The sequence below is a fragment of the Arachis hypogaea genome, chromosome 3, assembly GCF_003086295.3.
Source record: "Arachis hypogaea cultivar Tifrunner chromosome 3, arahy.Tifrunner.gnm2.J5K5, whole genome shotgun sequence".
Taxonomy (NCBI): Eukaryota; Viridiplantae; Streptophyta; class Magnoliopsida; order Fabales; family Fabaceae; genus Arachis; species Arachis hypogaea.
Genome location: NC_092038.1, coordinates 54,877,917 through 54,884,196, shown reverse-complemented (window position 1 = coordinate 54,884,196; position 6,280 = coordinate 54,877,917). Strand labels below are relative to the sequence as shown.

At 39.3% G+C, this 6,280-nt stretch overlaps 1 non-coding gene across 1 annotated transcript; it reads right to left on the bottom strand.

Annotated features, from left to right (window-relative positions):
* Positions 1–1,523: 1,523 nt before the first annotated feature.
* LOC112793030 (small nucleolar RNA R71) lies at positions 1,524–1,631 on the bottom strand. The gene has a single exon (XR_003197741.1). It is a non-coding gene; the product is annotated as a small nucleolar RNA R71 (small nucleolar RNA).
* Between the last annotated feature and the right edge of the window lie 4,649 nt (positions 1,632–6,280).

Genomic DNA, 6,280 nt, shown 5'->3' with positions numbered 1-6,280 from the left:
ACCTTGGAAAAGGGATGAGGAAATCATGCTAGAAATGCTTTCTCATGTTGGCCCAAATTGGGGTTTGGATGGATATTGTGACATTTAATCCTCCCAACACTTTGATTTGGAAATACATGTGGTATAATCAGTGACCACACTTTCATCTCTTTCCATGAGCAATTAAATCAAGGAATTGGGAAATTGTTCAAGCTTAGAGAGATTGGATTGCCAAGGAATTGGGATCCAATCAATTAAGATTGCCAAGGAAATTAATGAATGCATTGATTGAGGAAGAGATGAGGATGAACTTGATCCGGAGAATGCAACATCTCCTAAACCGAATGATCTCCCCATTTCTGATCTTACCCATTCTATTTACTTTCTGCCATTTAATTTCCTGCTCATTATCTCAACTCCCCATTTAAGATTCTGCACTTTAACTTCTGTTATTTACTTTCTAGTCATTTAAATTCCTGTATCTCAATCTCAATTCTGTTTAGCTCAACTAGCATATTCTTCTAACTAAATTTTCTTGACCAATCAATCCCTGTGGGATTCGACCTCACTCTATTGTGATTTTTACTTGACAACAATTTGGTATACTTGCCGAAGGGAAATTTGTTGAGAGACAAGTTTTCATGGATCAAGTTTATGGCGCCGTTGCCGGGGATTGATTTTGAATCAACAATGATTAAGTTAGAAGATCACTAGATTGAGCATTTTTTTTATATTTCGTTATTCGTTTTCTATTATTCAGTCAATTTACCTTAGTTTGTTTTTAATTTCTTCCTCACCCCCTATACCCTCTCTATTTTTTGTTCTCTTTTTCTTAGTTGATCATAATTCAGCTCACTAACCCACTAACTGTTTGATAAATTGCATCACTCACATTAACAATCATTCTAACAAGAATAATCTTCACTATACCTCTTGTTGTGCAATCTGTTTGTTGTATGACAGAGAGAAGAGAAGGAGTCTCAACATCCTTTGATTCAGAACCTGAAAGAACCTTTTGGAGACTAAGAAGGGAGGCAAGAGGAAAAAGGATTATTGGTGCTGAGGAAGAGGAAGAGTACTTTGAACCCAACATGGAAGAGAATTTGGAGAATAATCATGAAGAAGAAGCTCAAAATCATGCTAGAGAAGGCCATGCAAACCGGGCTAGCCATGAAAGGAGGGTCTTAGGATCCTATATCAATCCTAATCTAGGAAACTGTGGAAGCAGCATTTAGAAGCCCACCATACATGCCAACAATTTCGAGCTAAAACCTCAGCTCATCACCCTGGTGCAGAATAATTGTTCATTTGGAGGAGGTGCTCAAGAAGATCCTAATCAACACTTGACCACCTTTTTGAGTATTTGTTACACAGTGAATTCCAATAGAGTCCACTCAGATGTCTATAGGCTGCTCTTGTTCCCTTTTTCACTAAGGGACAAGGCATCCAAATGGCTTGAATCCTTCCCAAAGGAAAGCTTAACTAATTGGGAAGAAGTGGTGAACAAATTTTTAGCAAAATTTTATCCTCCTCAAAGGATCAATAGGCTAAGAACTGAGGTGCAGACTTTTAGACAACAAGATGGTGAGACACTTTATGAAGCATGGGAGAGATTCAAAGACTTGACAAGGAGTTGTCCACCAGAGATGTTTAATGAGTGGGTTCAACTTCACATCTTCTGTGAAGGTCTTTCCTATGAGTCAAAGAAGGCTGTGGATCATTCATCAGGAGGCTCTTTAAACAAGAAGAAAACCATTGAAGAAGCCATAGATGTCATTGAAACAGTTGCTGAGAATGACTACTTCTATGCCTCCAAAAGAAGTAACACTAGAGGAGTAATGGAGCTGAACCACATGGATGCACTGTTAGCCCAAAACAAGATGATCACCAAGCAGCTAGCAGATCTTACCAAGAAGGTGGAAGAGAACCAAGTTGCAGCAGCCATCACCTCATCACCAACTTAAGAAGGAGTAAACATAGGAGAAGAAGGTGACTGGGAGCAAGCCAATTATGTGGGAAACTCACCTAGACAATTCCATGATCCATACTCCAAAACTTACAACTCTGGATGGAGGAATCACCCCAACTTTGGATGGGAAAATCAACATGACCAAGGGCAAGATCAGAGACGCCACAACTTCAACTCCAACAATAATGCTACTCATCAAAACACCTCACAAAGATATTAGCAACATCCATCTAACCAACATTCTCAACCCCCTAATCTCAACCCACCATTATTGACAGATGATAGGCTTTCAAAGATTGAGGCTCTACTTGAAAACATATGCAGAGAAGTACAAGACAACAAAGTGTTTTTGGAAGAAGTGCGAGCTAATATCAAGAACCAAGGAGAAAACATCAAGAGATTGGAATCCCAAGTAGGGTACCTATCTCAACAAATTCCCAAACCCACTGATGGAGTCCCCAGTGATACAGAGAAGAATCCAAGAGGAGAAATGGTGGACGAAATTGTGATCAACAATATTGGCTCTTGGGCATGTACACAAAAACTATTGTGACTCTTGTTCATTCAAAATCCTTATTATGGCACTGGTTGAATTCACAACTCCGTTCAACTAACCAGCAAGTGTACTGGGTCGTCCAAGTAATACCTTATGTGAGTAAGGGTCGAATCCACAGGGATTATTGGTTTGCAGCAATTAATATTTATTTTATTAGTCTTAGTTAGGATGTCAACAAGGTTATTTGGATTAAAAGTGAAATTACTAGATTTGATTATAAAAATAAAAGAGGGAACAATGTTACTTTGTTTTGCAGTACTGGGGAATATGTTGGAGTTTTGGAGATGCTTTGTCCTCTGACTTCAACTCTTCCTTGAAATCCTCTTCTCACACGCAGGTTCCTTCCATGGCAAGCTCTATGTAGGGTGTCACCGTTGTCAGTGGCTACTTCCCATCCTCTCAGTGAAAACGTTCCTATGCTCTGTCACAGCACGGCTAATCATCTGTCGGTTCTCAATCAGGTTGGAATAGAATACATTGATTCTTTTGCGTCTGTCACTAACGCCCAGCCCTCAGGAGTTTGAAGCACGTCACGGTCATTCAATCCCGGAATCCTACTCGGAATACCACAGACAAGATTTAGACTTTCTGGATTCTCATGAATGCCGCCATCAATCCGGCTTATACCACGAAGATTCTGTTGGGGAATCTAAGAGATATTCATTCAATCTGATGTAGAACGGAGGTGGTTGTCAGGCACACGTTCATGGATTGAGGAAGATGATGAGTGTCACGGATCATCACCTTCTTCACAATTAAGCGCAAATAAACATCTTAGATAAGAACAAGCGTGTTTGAATGGAAAACAAAGGAATTGTATTAAATCATCGAGACGCTGCAGAGCTCCTCACCCCAACAATGGAGTTTAGAGACTCATGCCGTCATAGAGTGTATAATTCAGATCTGAAAATGTCATGAGGTACAAGAAATGTCTGTAAAAGTTGTTTAAATAGTAAACTAGTACCCTAGGTTTACAGAAAATGAATAAACTAAGATAATTGGTGCAGAAATCCACTTCTGGGGCCCACTTGGTGTGTGCTGGGGCTGAGACTAAAGCTTTCCACGTGTGGAGGCCCTTCTTGGCGTCAAACTCCAGGTTATGACGTGTTTTGGGCGTTCAACTCCGGATCATGACGTTTTTCTGGCGTTTAACTCCAGACAGCAGCATGAACTTGGCGTTTAACGCCAAGTTACGTCGTCTATCCTCGCGCAAAGTATGGACTATTATATATTGCTGGAAAGCCCTGGATGTCTACTTTCTAACGCCGTTGAGAACGCGCCAATTGGACTCCTGTAGCTCCAGAAAATCCATTTCGAGTGCAGGGAGGTTAGGATCCAACAGCATCAGCAGTCCTTTTTCAGCCTAAGTCAGATTTTTGCTCAGCTCCCTCAATTTCAGCCAGAAAATACCTGAAATCACAGAAAAATACACAAACTCATAGTAAAGTCCAGAAATATGATTTTTGCCTAAAAACTAATAATATTCTACCAAAAATTAACTGAAACATGCTAAAATCTACATGAAATTACCCCCAAAAAGCGTATAAAATATCCGCTCATCACAACACCAAACTTAAACTGTTGCTTGTTCTCAAGCAACTAGATGAATAAAATAGGTTCTAACAGAAATAAAGAAGTAATAATATTCTCAAGTTTTAAATGAGGCTCAGATTCTTATTAGATGAGCGGGGCTTGTAGCTTTTTGTCTCTGAATAGTTTTGGCATCTCCCTGTATCTTTAAATTTTCAGAATGATTGGCATCCTTAGGAACTCAGAATTCAGATAGTATTATTGACTCTCCTAGTGTAGTATGTTGATTCTTGAACACAGTTATTTTATGAGTCTTGGCTGTGGCCCTAAGCACTTTGTCTTCCAGTATTACCACCGGATACATAAATGCCACAGACACATAACTGGGTGAACCTTTTCAGATTATGACTCAGCTTTGCTAGAGTCCCCAGTCAGTGGTGTCCAGAGCTCTTAAGCACACTCTTTTGCTTTGGATCACGACTTTAACCACTCAGTCTCAAGTTTTTCACTTGGACCTTCATGACACAAGCACATGGTCAGGGACAGCTTGGTTTAGCCGCTTAGGCCTGGATTTTTTATTTCCTTGGGCCCTCCTATCCATTGATGCTCAAAGCCTTGGATCCTTTTTACTCTTGGCTAGTGCTCATGGCTTGTGAATATTGTATATATATATATATATATATATATTTTTTTTTTGACTGCTTTTTCTTGCTTCAAGAATCAATTTCATGATCTTTCAGATCATCAACAATATTTTTCGTGTTCCTCATTCTTTCAGGAGCCAATATTCATCAAATTCAAAGTACATATTATGCACTGTTCAAGCATTCATTCAGAGAACAAAAAGTATTGCCACCACATATAATTAATTATAAATTTTATTATTAAGAACTCGAAAAATATAAATTACTTCTTTATTCTAAAAGAAAATCTACTACTTTATTCATGCCTAATGATGATGAGAAAAAATAAATTATAGCTTAGTTGGAAATAAAATCAAAATAGACATCCTAATTACTACTAAATATCTTCTAAGGTCAATTTCTAAAAGGAATAATTATTACTAAGTTAAAACAGAAAAATTGGAACTCAGCAACCTGTTGTTTTGAGGAGTGGATGCTCCTCTAATTCTTTGGGGTGTGGTTCAAGGATTAATTTTTGGCGCTTCAGCTCCCTTAGATCACGCCCTTGCTCTTCCTGTTCCTTGAGCAGTTTGCAAATCATGCTACCTTGATTATTCTGTTCTTCCTTTATTTGATCCATAGCTTCTTGCAATCTGGAAATAGAAGCCTCAAGTTGTTCCCAATATTCGAATTGGGGCAGTTCTGGGAGGGCTTCTTGTGCTCTCCTTCTGGCAGAATCCTCTTGTTGTTGTTGCCTGACCATTGATGTTCCAGTAATGGGCTTTTCAATTAGGATATATTCAGTTATTCCCATCTTTACTCCAGCATCTTTGCAAAGCATAGAAACTAGGCTTGGATAAGCCAATTTAGCGTCCTTAGAATTCCTGTTTGCTATTTTATATAGCTCACAGGAGATCAGCTGATGGACTTCCACTTCTTTTCCCAACATGATGCAGTGAATCATGACAGCTCTTTTGATGGTAACTTCAGAATGGTTGCTGGTGGGCAATATGGAACGACTAATAAAATCCAGCCAGCCTCTGGCTACTGGTTTTAGATCTTCTCTTTTGAGTTGAACTGGGATGCCAGTTGTACTGGTAGTCCACTTGGCTCCAGGGATGCATATATCCTCCAGAACCTTGTCCAACCCTTTATTGACCCTCATCATTCTCCTATTAAAGGAGTCTGGGTCATCTTTCAGTTGAGGAATCTTGAATATCTCCCTGATCTTGTCAGAATTGGTATGAATGATCTTTCCTCTGACTAAGGTCTTATGGTCAAAGAGAGCAGCTCCAATGATTCTTTGCCTTTCTGTCTGCCATAGGTTAGCATAGAATTCCTGAACCATATTCTTCCCCACTTTCGTTTCAGGATTGGCCAGAATTTCCCAATTCCTGTTTCGAATTTGCTCTTGGATCTCCAGATATTCATCTTCTTTCAGATCAAATCTGACTTCCGGGATCACTGATCTGTGACTCATTATCTTGTAGTAATGGTCTGAATGTTCTTTAGTTAAGAACTTCCCTTGATTCCAAAGTGGCTTTGGAGCGCTTTCTTTCTTCCCTCTTGGGGTGGTTTGCTTTCCTTTAGGAGCCATGATCTTAAGTGAGTATATTTTTGTGA